This window comes from Phaseolus vulgaris, chromosome 7 (assembly GCF_051622355.1).
Source record: "Phaseolus vulgaris cultivar YP4 chromosome 7, ASM5162235v1, whole genome shotgun sequence".
Classification (NCBI taxonomy): Eukaryota; Viridiplantae; Streptophyta; class Magnoliopsida; order Fabales; family Fabaceae; genus Phaseolus; species Phaseolus vulgaris.
In genome coordinates this window covers 32453677-32472643 of record NC_143504.1, presented here as the reverse complement: position 1 = coordinate 32472643, position 18967 = coordinate 32453677, and the positions used below count along the sequence as shown (strand labels likewise).

Below are 18967 nucleotides of genomic sequence, written 5' to 3'. Positions count from 1 at the left end.
GTTACGAGAAAGGAGAAATGGAAAAAACAACCCACAACGTATGCACCAGACAGTTACAGGATGATGCGAATCGGTTAAAATGCAGGAAAAACCAGCAGAAGAAGGAAAGGAAGTACCTTTTTATGATCAGGAAGGCGATGAAAGATGTTGGTGATTCAGAATGTTGAAGAACGCTGAGAGCTTTTTTGCAGAAGAAAGTTAGAGCGTTTGAGAATACGAAGAAAAGTGATGGAACAGTGGAGCCAAAATGGGTTTAAGGGTTTTTTCGAAATGGGTTTGGGAAGCGCAAACGGTAACTGAAGGTAACCGTTGATGAAGCCACGTGTCGAGCGATGGGTGAGGGGTTTGGTGGAGCGTCAGAGAAGCAGAAAGTACAACCGCTTGGAATTCTGCGTCAGTGCCACGTAGATCGGTGTTGACGTGACTCTTTCAGTCTTTTCGCTGGACAAGTCTTCGCTTAAGACTAGGGGGCTTGTGTACCGCCCAGGTAGTCGGAAGTGCTGACGTGGCACCAAGCTACAGTGTAGGTGTGTTGACAAGGCGCCAGAGTTGCAGAAGGGAAGGAGGTCGGGGGGTTCGTGTAGTCGCCAATTATTAAGATTGGCGTGTTCCGATCTCCAGCATACCAGGACCAGCGATCGCCCAGTTGAAGATGAAGTCGCCAGATGTAAACTCAGGCGACCAAGTGATTGGAGATCGCCAGAGCAAGCACATCGCCGAAGATGAAGATGATGCAGATTATGAAGGCGGCCGGCGAGACCACACGGAAGGTGTACGAGAGCACCCTAACTCGCCCATTCCGGCAGAGATCGCGCTCCCAAGTTAGCTATGCACTGGGCAATACCATGCATAAGTAACTTAGCCAAAAAGAGAGTCAGAAGCAGCGCCCAAGTCAAGGAGGCTCCAGATGATGGCACGTGTACGACTGGATGCAAGACACGTGTCCAGGTCTGTAACTGCCAGGAGAGAGAAAGTGATCAGGTATATAAGAGTTCTCAACGAACTTTCTGAGGTACGCACGTTCAGATTATACTCTTTACGCTTGCGAGTTCAAGAGCTTACTGTGAGAGAGAACATTGCACGGTTCCTTGAGAGTTCTTGAGTGTTCTTGCTCTTAGTATTTGGTGGTTCGGTCACTAACTTGGGCGTTGGAGTGCGATCGGCCGCAGCGGCGCCGCTCTGTTCTTTTGCAGGTTCTTGAGGTGGATCTTGAAGAAGGACGGAAGTTTGAAGCGGTGCACACGTCGATCCTTTGACGAGGCAGGTTCCAACATTCTGGTCAACAGGCAGGATCAGTGATCATGGTGGTTCATCAAGTGTTGCAGCTGCTGATTTTGATGAAGAAGATCAAGCTGCTGACATGGATATTCACCATGAAGAACAGCCTACAACAAATTTTGGTGTTGGAACTAATGCAGGAGATCAAGGGGATGAGATGCCTTCAATGTCTTCTTTTGAAAGATACATGGTGAATAGGCTTGATGGTTTTGCTGAGAATAAAAGAAATCTCCATGATTTGTGTGTGAGCAACTTCCAGAGTATAGACAACAGATTCAACAGCATGGATACTCGGGTCATGACCTTGGATGAACAAATTGAAGTTGTTCAGAATCAGATCTTTGAACTTCAGCATGGCAAGGATGATTAAAGGAAAAACAACCGGTTGAATGCTTGAAACAACCGATTGTTTTTGTCCTGTATCAGTTTTAAGTGCTTTTGTTTTTTAATTTCTGTATAATCTGGAACAATTGCCTTTTTATCTCTTCTTATTGTCTATTTATGAAGACAAATAGGGGGAGATTTTATGCTGTGTTGTCTTTTATTTTCTGCAAACTCTACGTTTTGTTTAAGTGAACTTTATTTTTGCTGATATGTTGGTATTTTAAAATGCTGATATGCTGTTTATGTTTTACTGTTCTAACCTTCTATCAGAGATATTGTGCTTTTCTTAAACTTTGTTTTGCAGAAACTGCTTTAGATTCAATCAAGTCCAACACAAGCAACCAGGGATTTGTCTTCATCAAATAAGGGGAGATTGTTGAATCAAGTGTGTTCAAGCTTTGAAGAATCCAAATCCTTTGAGTTTGATGGAAGGATGGATGTGCTTGCTGTTGCTGAGGCTGAATCAAAAGCTTAAGCATTTTCATACCTTTTGAATTGAAAGTGTTTTTCAAACTAAGTGAAAAACAACCTGTTGTTTTGTCGAAACAACCGATTGTTTTACTCTTAGGTGTTTTGAAAAAGGATGAAAACTGTTTTTGGTGATTGACTTGCTGTCAAACCAAAACAACCGATTGATTCGCACATTCAACCGATTGTTTGTTTTCAAATTATAACAGAAAACTGTTTTGTGTGTTGACTGAGTTTTAAATGATTTTGTAACTGAATGCGCTCCTGTTTTAAATGCTTTGAACATTCTTTGAAAGCTATAAAGAGTTTGTTCGTCTTTTGTAACAAACAAGAACTGAGATTTAATCATAGAAAAACAGATTTGAGTTTTTCACAGTTTTTGCTTTTCAAGAGTTAAAGATTGCTTTGAGCTTGCTTTGATCAAGAGAGAGTGGAATAGGATTTTCATTTGTATTGATTTCAGATCATTCTGTAACAAGTGTAATCCTTTTGTACTTTGTGTAAACTCTGGTGTGATAGGCCAAGAATTGTTGTGTGCTATTGAGGTTGTCAAGATCAACATTCTTGGTGGTGTGTGTGCTGAGCCAAAGGAAGTGTGTTTCTTGAGGGGATCAAGGTCACTTCTTTGGTGGCGTGTGTAAGTAATCTAGGTTTGCTTACTGTACCGCCCTGATGGTCGGATGCGATGACGTGGCATCCTGTTACAGTGTAGGCGTGTTGACAAGGCGCCAGGTTGACAGTTGGGAAGGAAGTCAGAAGGCACGTGTAGTCGCCGATAGTTAAGTTGGCGAGTTCCGATCTCCAGCTTACCAGAATAGGCGATCGCCAGGTTGAGGACGAAGTCGCCAGATGCAGACTCAGGCGACTAGGCAGTCGGAGATCGCCAGAACAAGCACATCGCCGAAGTTAAAGGAGAAGCAGATTATGAAGGCGGCCGGCGAGACCACAGGGAAGGTGTATGAAGGCCCTACCTCGCCAGTTTCAGTAGAGATCGCACTCCTGAGTTAGCTATGCACTGGGCAGCACCATGCACAAGTAACTTAGCCAAAATGAGAGTAGAAGCAGCGCCAAGTCAGGGAGCCTCCAGATGATGGCACGTGTACAGTTGGATACGAGCCACGTGTCCAAGTCTGTAACTGCCAGGGGAGAGAAAACCACCAGGTATATAAGAGTTCCTAACAGATTTTCTAAGGTACGCACGTTCAGTTCATACACTTTACGCTTGCGAGTGACAGAGCTGTTTGTGAGAGAGATTTGCACGGTTCCAGTTCTTAGTATTTGGTGATACCGTCACTGACTTGAGCGTCGGAGTGCGATCGGCCGCAGCGGCGCCGTATCGTTTCTTTGCAGGTTCTTGAGATAGATCCAGAGGAGGAACGGAGGTGGGAAGCGGCGCGCACGTCGATCCTTTGACGAGGCATTCTCCAGCGCTCCGGTCAACAGGCAGGATCATCAGGCGCCCACCGTGGGGCCGTGTAAAACGTGCTCCCATCCACAGCGTGAGTTCGTGGAGGTTTTCGAGGTTTTCTGCGCGGTTGTGTGCTGGTGCAACCGTCGTTCTTGGTTTCTTTGAGTTTCGTTCGGTGAAGTTTGTGTTTTAAACCGTTCGTTTGGTTTTTCGATCGGTGGATTCGAGTTCTTTCGAGTGGTTGTTTGGTTCGCGGGGAAACGGTGGTTTTTGGTGAAGCTGCGTTTTTCTTCGAAGGTTTGCGGTGTTCTTGAAGTTCTTACGCAGTTTCTTGAATCTTCTCCGATCGGTCGCTGATTCGTTCGTGGTTGAAGTGTTATTTGCTGTACTTCTGTGGTTCGCTGAAGTTAATGAGAAAGATGAGAAGCAATCGTTCCAGTCCCGTGGCTCCCGTCGCAGCTGAATGCGCTCATTGCAGGCCACTGTAGAAGCCTCGCGCGTCGAGCAGGCAAGGATACATGAAGACCTGGTCGCCTCTCGCGCTAGAAACGAGGAGCTCAGCAAGGTAGCTGAGGAGCTACGTCGAGCTCTTCAGAAGCAGCAGGTTCGTTCTTCCGCTGAAGAGGTGGCACCGTCAACGCCGCCTCGTGTCTTCCCAATGCCTTTCATTCAGGCGATTACCGACACGCCAATTCCCACGAGCGTGGTCCCGGTTAAAGCTGTTTTTACTGGCGTGGAAGATCCAGAGGCTCATCTGACCACGTTCCACACACAGATGATGCTGTCAGGGGGGTCGGATGCTGTCTATTGTAAGATGTTCGTGAGCACGCTCCAGGGAACGGCGATGGAGTAGTTTGTGAGCCTGCCTAATGGCCACATAACTAATTTTCAGCAATTCTCGAAAATCTTTGTCGAGCAGTATATTGTGAACAAGGCACCGCCCAGAGTGTCCTATGATCTGTTTGATATAAGGCAGTACCATGGGGAGTCCCTCAGAGACTACCTCAATCGCTTCGGAGCACAGATGGTCAGATCGCCGGCCAAGGATGAAGAAATGCTGGTTTATGCCTTCAAGAAGGGCGTGCAGCCAGGGCCATTCTGCGAAGCCTTGATCAGGGCTCATCCAGCGACGTTTGCTGAAGTCAGGCGACTTGCGGTGGCTCACATCGCCGACGAGAGTGAGGTCGCCGAGAAGAGAGGCAGTGTGGCTCCCGTCAGGCCACGCGCCCAGACCAGGATCCAGCCACAGAGGGTGCTGGAAACGGCAGCGGCGGCCAGAAAGGATCAAAGGACTCGCTATCCTTACGATAGGAGAAACAAGGGAAGAAGCCAAGCGCGCCAACCGCCAGCACGCCAACAACCAGCACGCCGGGAATACAATCGCCCGCCTAAGCACAAATTCGTCATGGGACTAGCGGACCTGATCGCTATCCCTAACATATCTGCTAGGTTGAAGGCGCCCGAGAAGGTGGGCGACAAGGTGCTAGGGTCGAAGCCGGATGTCTGGTGCGAGTTCCACTAGTGCTTTGGCCACAACCTGGACTCGTGTTTGTCTTTAGGGTACCAGCTCGACGATCTGGTTAAGAGCGGGTTCCTAAACGACTATCTGCTGGACAAAAGGAGCGTCGAGTTCCCAGCCGGCAGGGGGAGAAGCCCAGCAACACGAGATGCCTATCCATGGAGAGATCCACACCATCGCAGGGGGTTTCTCAGGCGGTGGATGCACCGCATCGCAGAGGAAAAGGTACGCGCGATCGGTGATGTCGGTGGACATGTTTGAAGATCACTCGCCCGAAGTGGACATTACGTTCACCAAGCAGGATCTTCGGGACGTTGTGCCTCACGACAACGATCCCATTGTTATTTCGTTGATCACGGCGGGGAGGAAGGTTCACCGAGTTCTGGTGGACCAAGGAAGTTCGGCAGACGTGATGTTCTGGCCGACTTTCACGCAGCTAGAATTGCCCCTTGACCAGCTAAGGCCCTATGGAGGGTGCTTGTATGGGTTCGCTGGCGACCAGGTGGAAGTCAGGGGGTACATTGAGCTGAGAACCACGTTTACCGATGAGGCTGGGTCGAGGACGGAGAAAATCAAGTACCTCATCGTAAACGCCCCTTCAGCATATAACATCCTGCTGGGAAGGCCCACCCTTAACAGGATAGGAGCAATTCCATCGACTCGGCACATGAAGGTGAAGCTGCCGTCCATGGAAGGGGTGGTAATCACGATAAAGTCTGATCAGAAGGAAGCGAAAAGGTGCTATGAAAATAGCCTGAAAAATAAAAGATCAGTGAGCTATGTCACAACCACCCCACCGCCCGGTGTGAAGCCCAGACCGCCGATAATGGAGGAGGCCGCCGGAAGGGACGTAGAGATGGTAGATGCTGAGCTGGGGGAGAGGAATGCTGCCCTGGAGGAGGAAGAGGCGCGGAATCGCCCGGAGGAAGCGAGGGAACTCGGAATCGCCAAGGCGGTGATCGCCAAGGCGGTGATCGCCAGAGAATCAAGGCCCAAGCTCGTCGAGCAGTGGCTCGAGAAGGAGATCGGGGGGAAAGTTTTCAAGCTCGGAAGATCTCTGGAGGTCGATCTCCAGGACCAGATCGCCAAGGTGATTGAACGGCATCTGGACGCGTTTGCCTGGTCCGCTTCGGACATGCCCGGGATCGATCCCGACTTCTTGTGCCATCATCTGGCGATGGACAACATGGTGAGACCGGTGCGACAAAGAAGGAGGAAATTTAATGAAGAGAGGAGGCAGGCGATCAAGGATGAGACCCAGAAACTCCTCGCTGCCGGCCACATCAGGGAAGTCCAGTACCCTGAGTGGTTGGCGAATGTCGTGCTGGTGAAGAAGAGCAACGGGAAATGGCGCATGTGCGTCGATTTCACCGACCTGAATAAGGCTTGCCCAAAGGATTCGTATCCTTTACCAAGCATTGATGCCCTGGTTGATAGTGCTGCAGGGTGCAAGCTGCTGAGTTTCCTGGACGCCTTCTCGGGCTATAATCAGATCAAGATGCATCCCATGGATGAAGAAAAAACAGCCTTCATGACGGAGAGGTCGTGCTACTGCTATAAGGTGATGCCGTTTGGGCTGAAGAATGCGGGGGCCACGTACCAGAGGCTGATGGACCGAGTACTTGCACCAATGCTGGGAAGGAACGTGCAAGCTTACGTCGATGACATGGTCGTGACCTCGCAGGAGAAAAGCAAGCACGTTGCAGACTTGGAAGAATTGTTCACGACGATCGCCAAGTTCAAGTTGAAGCTCAACCCGGAGAAATGCATTTTCGGCGTGGAGGCTGGAAAATTTTTGGGTTTTCTCTTGACTGAAAGAGGAATAGAAGCCAATCCGGACAAATGTGCCGCCATCTTGGCGATGAGAAGCCCGGCTACAGTGAAAGAGGTCCAGCAGCTGACAGGTCGGATGGCAGCCCTATCCCGCTTCGTGTCAGCAAGCGGAGAAAAGGGGCATCCCTATTTCCAGTGTCTGCGGCGCAATAACAAGTTCGCTTGGACGAAAGAGTGCGAGGAAGCTTTCGTCAAGCTGAAGGAATATTTGGCGAGCCCGCCGGTTCTGTGCAAACCACTGGCGGGAACCCCTCTCAGATTGTATTTCGCGGTGACTGAGACAGCGGTGAGCGCCGTGCTCGCCCAGGATCAAGACCAGGCTCAGAAGCCTATTTATTTCGTGAGTAAAGTGTTGCAGGGCCCAGAAACGAGGTATCAGGCCCTGGAGAAGGCTGCGCTGGCGGTGGTGTTTTCGGGAAGGAGGTTGCGCCACTACTTCCACAGCTTCACAATACTGGTGATGACTGACCTGCCCATCCAGAAGGTCTTGAAGAAGCCTGACGTTGCAGGAAGAATGGTGAAGTGGGCAGTGGAGTTGTCAGAGTTTGACATTAAATATGAGCCTCGAGGCCCGATCAAAGGGCAAATCTTTGCAGATTTTGTAGTCGAGCTCTCTTCAGAGGCGACGCGGGTTGAAGGAGACGATTTCCGTTGGGTACTCTCGGTGGATGGATCGTCAAACCAGCAGGGTAGCGGTGCTGGAGTCATATTGGAAGGACCCAACGGCGTGCTGATCGAACAATCGTTGAGATTCGCCTTCAAAGCCAGCAACAATCAAGCAGAGTATGAGGCGCTGATCGCCGGGATTCTGCTGGCTAAGGAAATGGGAGCCAGAGTGCTGATGGCTAAGAGTGACTCGCTGCTAGTCACAGGGCAAGTAACAGGCGAGTTCCAGGCTAAAGATCCACAAATGGCGGCTTACTTGGCGTATGTGCAGGAATTGAAGAGTTCCTTTGCCTCTTTTGAAGTGGTGCATGTGCCCCGAGAACAGAATGCCCGAGCTGACTTGCTTGCTAAGCTCGCCAGCTCAGGCAAGGGGGGTAGGCAGAGGACAGTGATTCAAGAAACTTTGAAGACGCCGAGGGCATTTGTAGCAGATCACCTGGTCCTTCAGATAAGCAGGTCGACGGAGAGAGCAGCGAGAAGCCATAAGTCTTTGACGCAAGAAACTCTGAGATCGCCGAGAATTAGAGCATGTCGAGGAGAGAAAGTGGACGTGATGCATGTCTGTGCCACCCACGAGCCAGACACTTGGATAACACAGTACAAGCGGTGCCTGGCAGATGGCCTCCTCCCGCTAGATCCAACAGAAGCTAGGAAGGTAAAGAAAAATTCCAGCAAGTATACATTGATTGATGGCGATCTGTACAGGTTTGGATTCACTCACCCACTCCTGGAATGTATACACGGCGAGAAGTGCACGAGGATTATGGCAGAGCTCCACGAAGGAATATGTGGAAGTCACGTCGGGGGTCGAGCTCTGGCCGCGAGGACTCTCCGTGCAGGCTACTATTGGCCATCCATGAGAGAAGATTGCAAGAAGTACGCCCAGTGCTGCAAACAATGCCAGCAGCACGCCGATTGGCACAAGGCACCTCCCGAGGAGTTGAAGTCGATCTATAGCCCTTGGCCGTTTCATACTTGGGGAATCGACATCCTGGGACCTTTTCCACTGGCGATCAGGCAGATGAAGTACTTGGTGGTGGCGATTGAGTATTTCACCAAGTGGATTGAAGCAGAACCAGTGGCCCAGATCACCGCGCACAAGATCGAAGGCTTTGTATGGAAGAATATTGTGTGCCGGTTTGGAGTGCCTAAGCGCCTGGTATCAGATAATGGGACTCAGTTTGCGAGCCACCTGTTGAAGAAGCTTTGCGAAGGGGTCGGAATTCAGCAAGTGTTTGCATCCGTCGAGCACCCTCAGACTAATGGCCAGGTGGAATCAGCTAACCGGGTGTTGCTGAGAGGTTTGAAGAGAAGGCTCGAGAAAGCCAAGGGAAGTTGGGCTGAGGAGGTACCCCGAATAGTTTGGGTGTACCACACCACCGAGCAGTCAGGAACCCATGAGACCCCGTTTAGCTTGGTCTATGGGTGTGATGCCATGATTCCAGTCGAGATTCAGGAAAGCTCGCCGAGATTCCAGAACTTTGTAGAGGAAGACTCGAATGAAGAGAGAAGACTGAACCTGGATCTGCTGGACGAAGTCAGGGAGGAGGCAAGGTTGAAGGCTGAGGCGGTGAAGAGAAGGGTCGAGCGAAGGTACAACTCAAAGGTGATGCCAAGGCAGTTTAGAGAAGGCAATCTGGTGATGAGAAAGGCCCACCAGTACGAGATGGAGAATAAGCTATCACCCAGGTGGACTGGACCGTTCAGAATAACCGAGGCACTCGGGAACGGAGCCTATCGCTTGGAGACGTTGGAAGGGGGGGCGATCCCTCGTACCTGGAACGCCACACACCTGAAGTTGTACTATAGCTAAGAGCTTTGTAAGTAAAGATAAACACAAATATTACATTGCAATGTCTCTGTTAAAACAGTTTCAAGGGGGCACTCTTTTTTCCCTAAGGAGGGTTTTTAATGAGGCCACCCAATAAAAGAAGAGTTTTCGAAAGTATAAGGTGTTTTCAGATTGCATATGTGTTATTTCCAAAAGTTTCGAAGAAAGACCTTGTCATTCGTACATGATTTAAGGCACGAAAAGATATGTCGCGTGTTTTCTAAAGTTTTAAAGTCCTCATCGTTTTTCGGCGATTGGAGGCACCAGTTAAGTTTTTAAAGTCCTCATCGTTTTTCGGCGATTAGAGGCACCAGTTAAGTTGTTAAGTCCTCATCGTTTATCGGCGATCGGAGGCACCAGATGAAAGACCTCCTCGCCGTTGTGCGGGCGCAGGCGAGAAAAGTCCTCAGTGCATCCAGGGGGGAGGAGATGTACGCCCTGGGCAAGTTGAGGCACCGGATAAAGTCCTTATCGCCGTTGTGCGAACTAAGGCCCATCAAAGACCTCCTCGCCGTCGAGCGAGTGCAGGTGTGAGAAAGAAAAGGTCCTCAGTGCATCCAGGGGGGAGGAGATGTACACCCTGGGCAAGTTGAGGCACCAGACAAAGTCCTTCTCGCCGTCGAGCGAGTTAAGGCCGTTTAAAGTCCTTCTCGCCGATGAGCGAGTTCAGGCGAGTAAAAGTCCTTCTCGCCGATGAGCGAGTTCAGGCGAGTTAAAAGACCTTCTCGTTTGTGCGCGAGTATAGGCAAGATAAAATCCTTCTCGTCTTGAACGAGTTCAGGTATGGCGAAGAGGGTGGAAGAAGCTTGAAAGGTGGCTAAGGTAGGTTCGAAGAGAACGCCTAGCCAGCCAGTCTCTAGCTCTGGGGTTCAGGGAGGTAAAGGAAGATCCCAAAGGGCATTTCTGCCTCAGATAAAGAAATGACTGCCAAAGCCTGAGGCTAAGGAAAGCTGGTGTTGCCAAGAGGTCTAGGTGATCGCGAAAAGTTCAAACACGGCGAGAAGGTTGAAAGACTTGTTTGATAAAGCGGGTCAAGTGGGACGTTGTTTGAACCAATGATTGAATCACAGTTCGTTGCTTGGAACTTTTCTTACGATCAGGTTAGTGCCTCAGGGGTACAAGTTGTTTAAAGCGATTATTGCTTAAGTTTGAATCGGCTCGAAGCAGTTACGCCAAAGGTCATGTTTTCAAAATCGCTAAGTTAAACGCAGCAGAGTTAAACATACAAAGAAAGTAAAGCGCTCAAAAGGAGTCAGAAGAAATGTCCAAGTCTCGCCATTGAAATAAGAAGCTGTTCAAAATACGTGTGCAAGAGTTTTTTACAAGGTAAATACAAGTGAATTCATAAAGAAGCAGATGGGGTAGAATTGGTTGAGCCTTCGGCGGGAACGACCTTCCCATCTACTACTTCGTTGTCTAACGACACCATGCTAAGGTAAAGATCGGGGAATAGGCATGCGAACTGTTCTCGAGCGGCATCAAACCCGGCAACTAGAATCTGAGCGGAGCTTAGCTTAAGTTCTTCAATTTGCTTTTGAAATCCTTCAACCTGCTGCTTAAGCTCCTTGTTCTGCTGCTCCAGCTCTTCGACCTGTTTTCGGAGTTGTTTGTTGGTCTCTTGAGCTTGAAGAAGGTCGTCAGCCACCTTCTTGGATTCTGTTTGAGCTTGGGCCAACTCGGCAGCCATCTTCACCTTCTCTTTGTTTGCCTCGGAGAGATCAGCCATGGCGTCGTCTCTTGCTTTCTCTACTTGCCCAAGTAGCTTCTCGCGGTCGATCGACCTTTGCTCCAGCTTCTGTACCTTATCGGCATTGGCTTGAATTTGAGCCTCCAGGTCGCTCGCCTTGGTACGTAGAGGCACGATTCTGCTTTCAAGTTCAACTTTTTCTTGGGCAAGTTCATGGACTTTGCGGCGAAGGTCAACAGCTTCCTTGCGCGCAAGCCTAAGCTCGATGTTTAGGGCATCCTCCACTCGAGAATGTTCCATTTCCGCGAGCGTTAGGCTGAATGACACCTTCTCCACCTCGACCTTCATTGTGCTGTTCTCGGTCTTGAGGTTGTAGATATCATCCTGTAGCCGCCTGGTGGAACTCTCCACAGCTCTCGTTATGATTGATGGGATATCCTCTGCAATGGTTTTGAGTTTAGCAGTCAGAGGTTCCCACATCCTCGTGACCTCGAGGGAAAGATTTGCAGCTTGGAGAGGCGCCAGGGGGGCTTGTTGAGGGTTCTCGTCGCCGCCTTCCTTAACAATATTTTCGGTGGTTGCTTCTTGGCGCGGCGACGCAATCGGGGACTCGGTGATTAGGATTGGAGAGGTGTGAGCGACCTCATCCCCGATTGGAATGATTCCTGCAGCTGAAGTGTTGGAAGGAGGGCCCCCTCCTGCTGATATATGTGGTGTAGAGGCGCTCGGAGGGTCCTCTAAGAAGTTTGGCTCCGAGGCCTCAGTTGCAGGTGGCGCAGTGGCCAATGGAACTGCTTGGACTGGTGGTGAAGGAGCTCGTGGCGTTGGCGATGAGGGAGGAGGGGCAGGTGTTGACGGTGGTGTTGAAGCTGGAAGGGGGGGTGGGGCAGGTGGAGAAGGTGGTGCCACCCTTGTCCTCTTTGTAACGAGGCCATCCTCAGTGACCTCGTCGTCCTCTTCCTCATCCTCTTGGACAACTTGGGGGGCCTTCCGTTTTGGCCTCTTCAGGACCAGTTTCTTTCGTTGCGCGGGCTCCTTAGGCGGTGATCGCCCATGAATGATGGCCTTCTCGACCGCCGAGTTGGGCACAGTCTGGGAACCGCTCGCCAACCCGTGGTTGCGGGCGAGCGCCTTCAAGTCAGCGAGCATATTCTTACCCAACATGGTGTCTGCGTAAAATGAAAGTGCATAAGTTAGCTCAAAGGAGAATGGAGTAAGTGTACAAGGCAATGAAACAGCAAAAGCAGGCATATGCAGAAAAGATAAAACCAAAGTCTTGTGTGTGTCACACAAGACGCCCAGAAACAATATCAGAAGCAATGTTAAGACAAGGGTATAGCGTCCTAACCTATTTGGAATTCCAACTGGTCCTCAAAGAACTCGAAGGAAATCAGGGTGGGGGTCAAGAATGTTATGTGGGCATCTGCCACCCTCTTCCAGAATAGGCAAAGGTCTCGATCCAAAGCTCCCATGCTATCAGGACTTCTGGGCCTCCTGAAGCAGCTCTTGGACTCCTTTTTCCCCTTGTCCACCCAGTACAAGGGGAAACCGTCGAGAAGGGAAGGGTCTTTGTCCTTTGCGCGAACCTGGATGAACTTCCCCTTCCAATCCTTGTACGACTGCTAGAAGATGGTGAAGATGGATCTCCCAGCAATGGCGTTCAGGCTGACCCACAGGCGATCTCCTGGGTGTTTGGCCTCAAACAGAAATAAAAATACGTCCACTGACGCGGGCAGCCCCAGGTGGGCACATGTTATCTCGAAGGCTCGGACAAACGCCCAGCTGTTGGGGTGAAGCTGGGCGGCAGCAATATTGAGCTCGGTTAAGAGTTCCCTCTCAAATCGAGTGAGAGGGAACCTGAGTTTGACCTTCTTGAAGAAAGTGGTGTAGACGAAGCAGAAGGGCCCGTCGGCGCACACTGGCAGAGTGGCGGGGCAAGGCAGCACCATCATTCTCTCATCGTGCTCCTTGTGGAACGATTGGTGGGCCTCGTCCCCGTTGGTCAATCGCAGAACCGCTCCCGCAGTGTTCACCGACGACGTTTCCTTTAAGAGGGTTGAGCTGGCCCATGAGTATAAAACCTTGAAGTCTGGCAGAGGGATGGGGGCTCCTCCAGCGTTTGGTGGAGTCGCCTGGGCCAGAGCGGTTTGAGAAGACGCAGGCCTCACAGCCTGCGAAGAGGGAGCGCCACGAACTTGCGTGGGGTCGTGTGCTTGTGAAGGAGGGTTTCGCGCTGATGGAGGGGGGTTCGGGGTGATCTTCGTGCGAGTCATGGTAGCAACTGCAAACGAAGGAGGAAGGAAAAATAATCAGGAGGGTTACAAAGGCTGACTCGATCATGAAAGGAAGGTGAAAGACGAACGAATGTGAGTTCGTTGCGACAATCGGCAAAGCCCTAAGTCACGCAGAAGGAGAAATGAAAAAAAACAGCCCACAGCGTATGCACCAGACAGTTACAGGATGATGCAAATCGGTGAAAATGCAAGAAAACCCAGCAGATGAAGGAAAGCAGTTACCTTTCGATGATCGGGAGAATGTTAAAGGGAGGTGGTGATCTAGAGCGTCGAGGAACGTCGAGAGCTTTCGCAGGAAGAAATGAGAGCGTATGCAAGTGTGAAGAAAGTGATGGAACAGTAGGAGCGTAAGGGGTTTAAGGGTCTTCGAACGGTTTTGGGAAGCGCTAACGGCAGATGAAGATGGCCGTTGATGAGAGCCACGTGTTGAACGATGCGCGAAGAGTTTGGTGGAGCGTCAGAGCAGCAGAAAGTACTACCGCTTGGAATTCTGCGCCCATGCCACGTAGACCGGTGTTAACGAAGGCTTTTTCAGTCTTTTCGCTAGACAAGTCTTCGCTTAAGACTGGGGGGCTTGTGTACCGCCCTGATGGTCGGATGCGATGACGTGGCATCCTGTTACAGTGTAGGCGTGTTGACAAGGCGCCAGGTTGACAGTTGGGAAGGAAGTCAGAAGGCACGTGTAGTCGCCGATAGTTAAGTTGGCGAGTTCCGATCTCCAGCTTACCAGAATAGGCGATCGCCAGGTTGAGGACGAAGTCGCCAGATGCAGACTCAGGCGACTAGGCAGTCGGAGATCGCCAGAACAAGCACATCGCCGAAGTTAAAGGAGAAGCAGATTATGAAGGCGGCCGGCGAGACCACAGGGAAGGTGTATGAAGGCCCTACCTCGCCAGTTTCAGTAGAGATCGCACTCCTGAGTTAGCTATGCACTGGGCAGCACCATGCATAAGTAACTTAGCCAAAATGAGAGTAGAAGCAGCGCCAAGTCAGGGAGCCTCCAGATGATGGCACATGTACAGTTGGATACGAGCCACGTGTCCAAGTCTGTAACTGCCAGGGGAGAGAAAACCACCAGGTATATAAGAGTTCCTAACAGATTTTCTAAGGTACGCACGTTCAGTTCATACACTTTACGCTTGCGAGTGACAGAGCTGTTTGTGAGAGAGATTTGCACGGTTCCAGTTCTTAGTATTTGGTGATACCGTCACTAACTTGAGCGTCGGAGTGCGATCGGCCGTAGCGGCACCGTATCGTTTCTTTGCAGGTTCTTGAGATAGATTCAGAGGAGGAACGGAGGTGGGAAGCGGCGCGCACGTCGATCCTTTGACGAGGCATTCTCCAGCGCTCCGGTCAACAGGCAGGATCAGTTACTTAGTGGATACCCCAGTGGTTTCTGGGAAACTGGATGTAGCTCTTGGTTTAAAAGTGAACCAGTATAAATTGTGTGTGCTGTCTCTCTCTCCTTTAAACTCTTTAATTTTAGTTTGTATATTTGTCAACTGGTATAAACAACCGATTAAATACGATACACTTATTTACATTATCAAAAGGATTAAATATTACCTCATCATCCTGACATTTTACTCTAAGTTCTCCTTTGTCCACATCCACTATGATTTTAGCAGTTTTCAAAAAAGGTCTGCCGAGAATCAAAGGAACCTCCTCATCTTCCTTCATGTCCAAGATAAAAAAAAATCCATAGGGAATATAAACTTGTCTATTTTCATAAGAACATCTTCTACCACGCCATAAGGATGTTTCACAATTATGTTCGCCAACTGTAACTGCATCTTGGTGGGTTTAACCTCCAAGTCACCTATATGTCTTAGCATCATCCAAGGCATCAAATTGATACTTGCCCCTAAATCCAATAGGGTCTTACCAACAAATAAATCTCCTATAGACACACAAAGATTAAAACTCCTTGGATCCTTGAATTTTTTTGGCAAGTCTTCCTGAATCAAGGTACTGCTTCCAACTTTCGGCTCTATATCTTTCTCTTCAAAACAACACATCTTCCTTCTAACTCCTTCAAAAAAAAATTTGACCATCCTGCAAAATAATTTTTAAGAAGCAATTTATTGAAAAAACATCCTTTTTTTCTACATGAATAGGAGGATATGATAAATCTTTTATAGCACTCATCTCATCTTCACTCTTTTTATTATTTCCTTCCTTTATTCTTTTCTCTCTTCTATTTTCCTCATCTCCTTCCCTCTTAATCTCATTCTTTTCTATCTCAACTCTTACCATCTCTTACCATCCCTCTTTCCTATTTTTTCATCACTCTCTGTAGTAATTTTATTGGAATGCTCCTTAGGGTTGGTTGTGGTGTTGCCTAGAAATTGGCCATTTTTTCCCTCTACTATTTGTTAGGCCATTTTTCCTATCTGAATCTCCATATTCCTGATCATCGCCATATTATTCTCTTGACTGCCATTATGGCTTTGATGAATTTCTCCACGGTATCTTCAAGTTTACTCGTCCTTTCAGGCATGGATGGGAAATTTGGTTGATGTTGTTGTTGGAAGGTCCTTGCTTATTGGATGAACCATAGTCTTGCTTCCACCCAAAATTTTGATTCAAATTGCTTTTCCAACCTTGAGAATAATTGTTGGAAAAGCCACATTGCCTTCCTTGATTGCCCTTATAATTTACCTCAACTTTAGGTGAATTGGTCTGATAAGAATAGTGACCATTAGGATGATCACCTCCACAAAAATCACACCTGATGGGTATACTATGACTTTGAGATGAGTAAACCGCATGCAATTGTTGGGGAATTTAGCCATTTGTACGGTTAGTTGCTCAATTATTGTGTTAGAATTTGCTCAATCTCCAACAACCCTCTCTTTTGACTACCTTGTCTATCATTCTGAGCTTGATAATCAATTGTTGCCAAAGCATCAATAATTCTCGTTGCTTGATTCATATCAATACCCACCATTGTGCCACAAGCTGCGGTATCTAGGAGCATCTTCGTGTCAGATCTAAGACCATTAAGGAATATGCGCAGTTGAGAAATATCTTTAAACCCATGATTCGGGCATTTTCTTAGCATCATTTTGAATCTCTCCCATGTCTCACAGAAAAATTCATTTGATCCTTGTCTGAACATAGAGATTCCAGACTTTGCTTTGATGTAGTGAGATATTGGAAAAAATCTTTGCATAATTTTTTCCTCTACATCCTTCCAGCTAATGAGACTCTAATTTGGATGTGATTTGAGCCACTCCTTAGCTTTACATGCCAATGAAAATGGAAACAAACATATATAAACATTCTCAAGATCACCTGATTGAAAACTCATTGTTCCCACCAATTCATAAAATGTAGCCAAGTGTGTATGGGGATCCTCAAGATCCATGGTTGTAAATTGATGGGTACTGATGAGAGTGAGGAAAGCGAGTTTCATCTCCAAGGCACTATTCATAGCAGGTATTGCAATTCTAGAAAAAATTTTAGGCCCCTGGTGCATGGCATAATCTCCAAGTGTTCTCCTAGGAGGTGGTGCTTGCTCGTCTGCCATGTTGGTGTCCTTCTGAAGACTATTATGAGTGGGAAAAGAAGAAGTTGAGGATTCCTCTCTAGTGTCTCCTTGCCTTTCTTTTGTCTTTGTTTTTCTATTCCTTTTTGCTACCCTTTCAATCTCTATTTCAAATAACAATTGGTCTTTGGGAACTTGACCTCTTAATATCGTATAAAACAACTAATTCAAGGGTTAGCACAAGGATTCACTAGCAGTAACAAGATATTTTTTTAAAAATTCAAAACAAATAAGAGGAAATAAATTCAAACAAATATGAAAAGAGAATAAAATTAAAACAATAAATGCAAATCTTCAGATTAAAAGAAAAGAAAAAAAAATCTGTAAATAAACAAAATAAAAACAATAACAAATATAAACACACTAAAAATAAAATTAAACAACTTAGTATTCAAATCAGAGGTTGATAGCAATTAACATTTCAAGTTTATTCCTAGCACTCAAATATGATTAGTATTATTGTTTAGGTCAGAACCATAAAAATACTTTCCAGTCATATTTAAGATTCTAGATCAAAAATTAGAAGCAAAACAGTACCAATAATCAATCAAGAATAGAATATTATATTCAGATATCACCTCAATACATAAGAGTTTGAACAGATTACTCCCAATCCCAAATGGTGGAATTAGCCACACATCTTCTAACACCTTTTATTCTCCCAATTGGGTTACAAGTCACTCAATGGTGTTTTCCTCTCAATCTTTGCACACTAGGGTTATGCCTCAAGCCCCCTATTTAAACTAATTTGTTTGGGCTTAAGTGGATTCTTGCTCAAGCGAGACTTACTCCCTTAAGCGAGTAAAGCGTCGAATTTGTTCAATGCTACTGGAGCATTCTCGCTCAAGTGAGAATGGGCTCGCTTGAGCGAGATGCTTTGATGCCGAGTTGGGCTTTTTGTGCATTTATGCATTTCGGGGATTTCCAGCTTTCTCCTATTAGCTTATATTATTCTTTTTTTCCCAAGAAACCTGAAATTAACACCAAATTTGGGAATAAAATGTTCTTATTCAAATAAATATCATAAAATATGTAAAAAGGTATAAATTCATAAATTCAAAATTATTTTATATGTATTTTAGCAATTAATACTCATAAGTGTCTACATTTTAATATGCATATTACTAGAATTAGACGTTTATCACATGAAGAATCCGTTGTTATGTGTGTGTTTAGTTGGGTAGATTTTGTATTGTTAATTGGCATCTAGTCATGATACAAGTTCATATGATTTGAAATCTCTTTTGAAGGTTTTCTTTTTCAAATTTGTGTTACTTTTAGTTAGTTGATTTGTATTTTAAATCAGTTGCAATAACTTCTGTTTAAATTGTGACAACTACAATAAGTATTTCAACAAATTGATTTATCGTATCAACCGATTGAAAAACACTTAAGGTTTTTTTAAAGAATTTAAAAAATGATTTGTTTTCTTTTGTCTTGTTAAGTAAAAATCAATCAGTTATTTCGAGAAATGAACTGATTTTTTATGTGGTGATTTCAACAGAAAATAAAAACAATTCATTTGTTTTAAAAATCATTTAATGATTTTAACAAAATGTTGTTATGATTTTCAAATGGTATTTAAATGATCAAACTGTTTTAATAATCTTTCAAATCCTAGATAACGATAGTTTTCATATCATTTTAAAAGAAATAGTTTTTCAAGAGTGAAAATCAAATAACTTTAGAATCATTCATTCAAGTGTGTAAAACCCAAGTGAATTCTAAATTCATTCTTTAACATTGTTTTTTTTTATCGGCAATAAAAAATAAATAAATTGGAATCACTTCAGGGGTGATTCAACCCTTATACACGGTGTCCAAACACCGATTCCAGCCTAAAGCCTCTAAAACTAGCTAAAACTAACAAAACAAACATTGCCCTTAAAACTTCAAGTGACTAACCTCATACACACCAAAGGTTCTAAACACCAATCAGAAAATGAAAACGACACTAACCGAAAATTTGTGGAGACCCAAGCCCACACCTTTACCTGCACCAGAGCAAAAACTTCAGATACGTCAGTCACTCCACTTTTGAAATAAATG

At 46.7% G+C, this 18967-nt stretch overlaps 1 pseudogene; it reads left to right on the top strand.

Annotated features, from left to right (window-relative positions):
- The first annotated feature begins 16403 nt into the window (after positions 1 to 16403).
- Positions 16404 to 16509, top strand: LOC137830785 (small nucleolar RNA R71; annotated as a pseudogene).
- The last annotated feature ends 2458 nt before the right edge of the window (positions 16510 to 18967 follow it).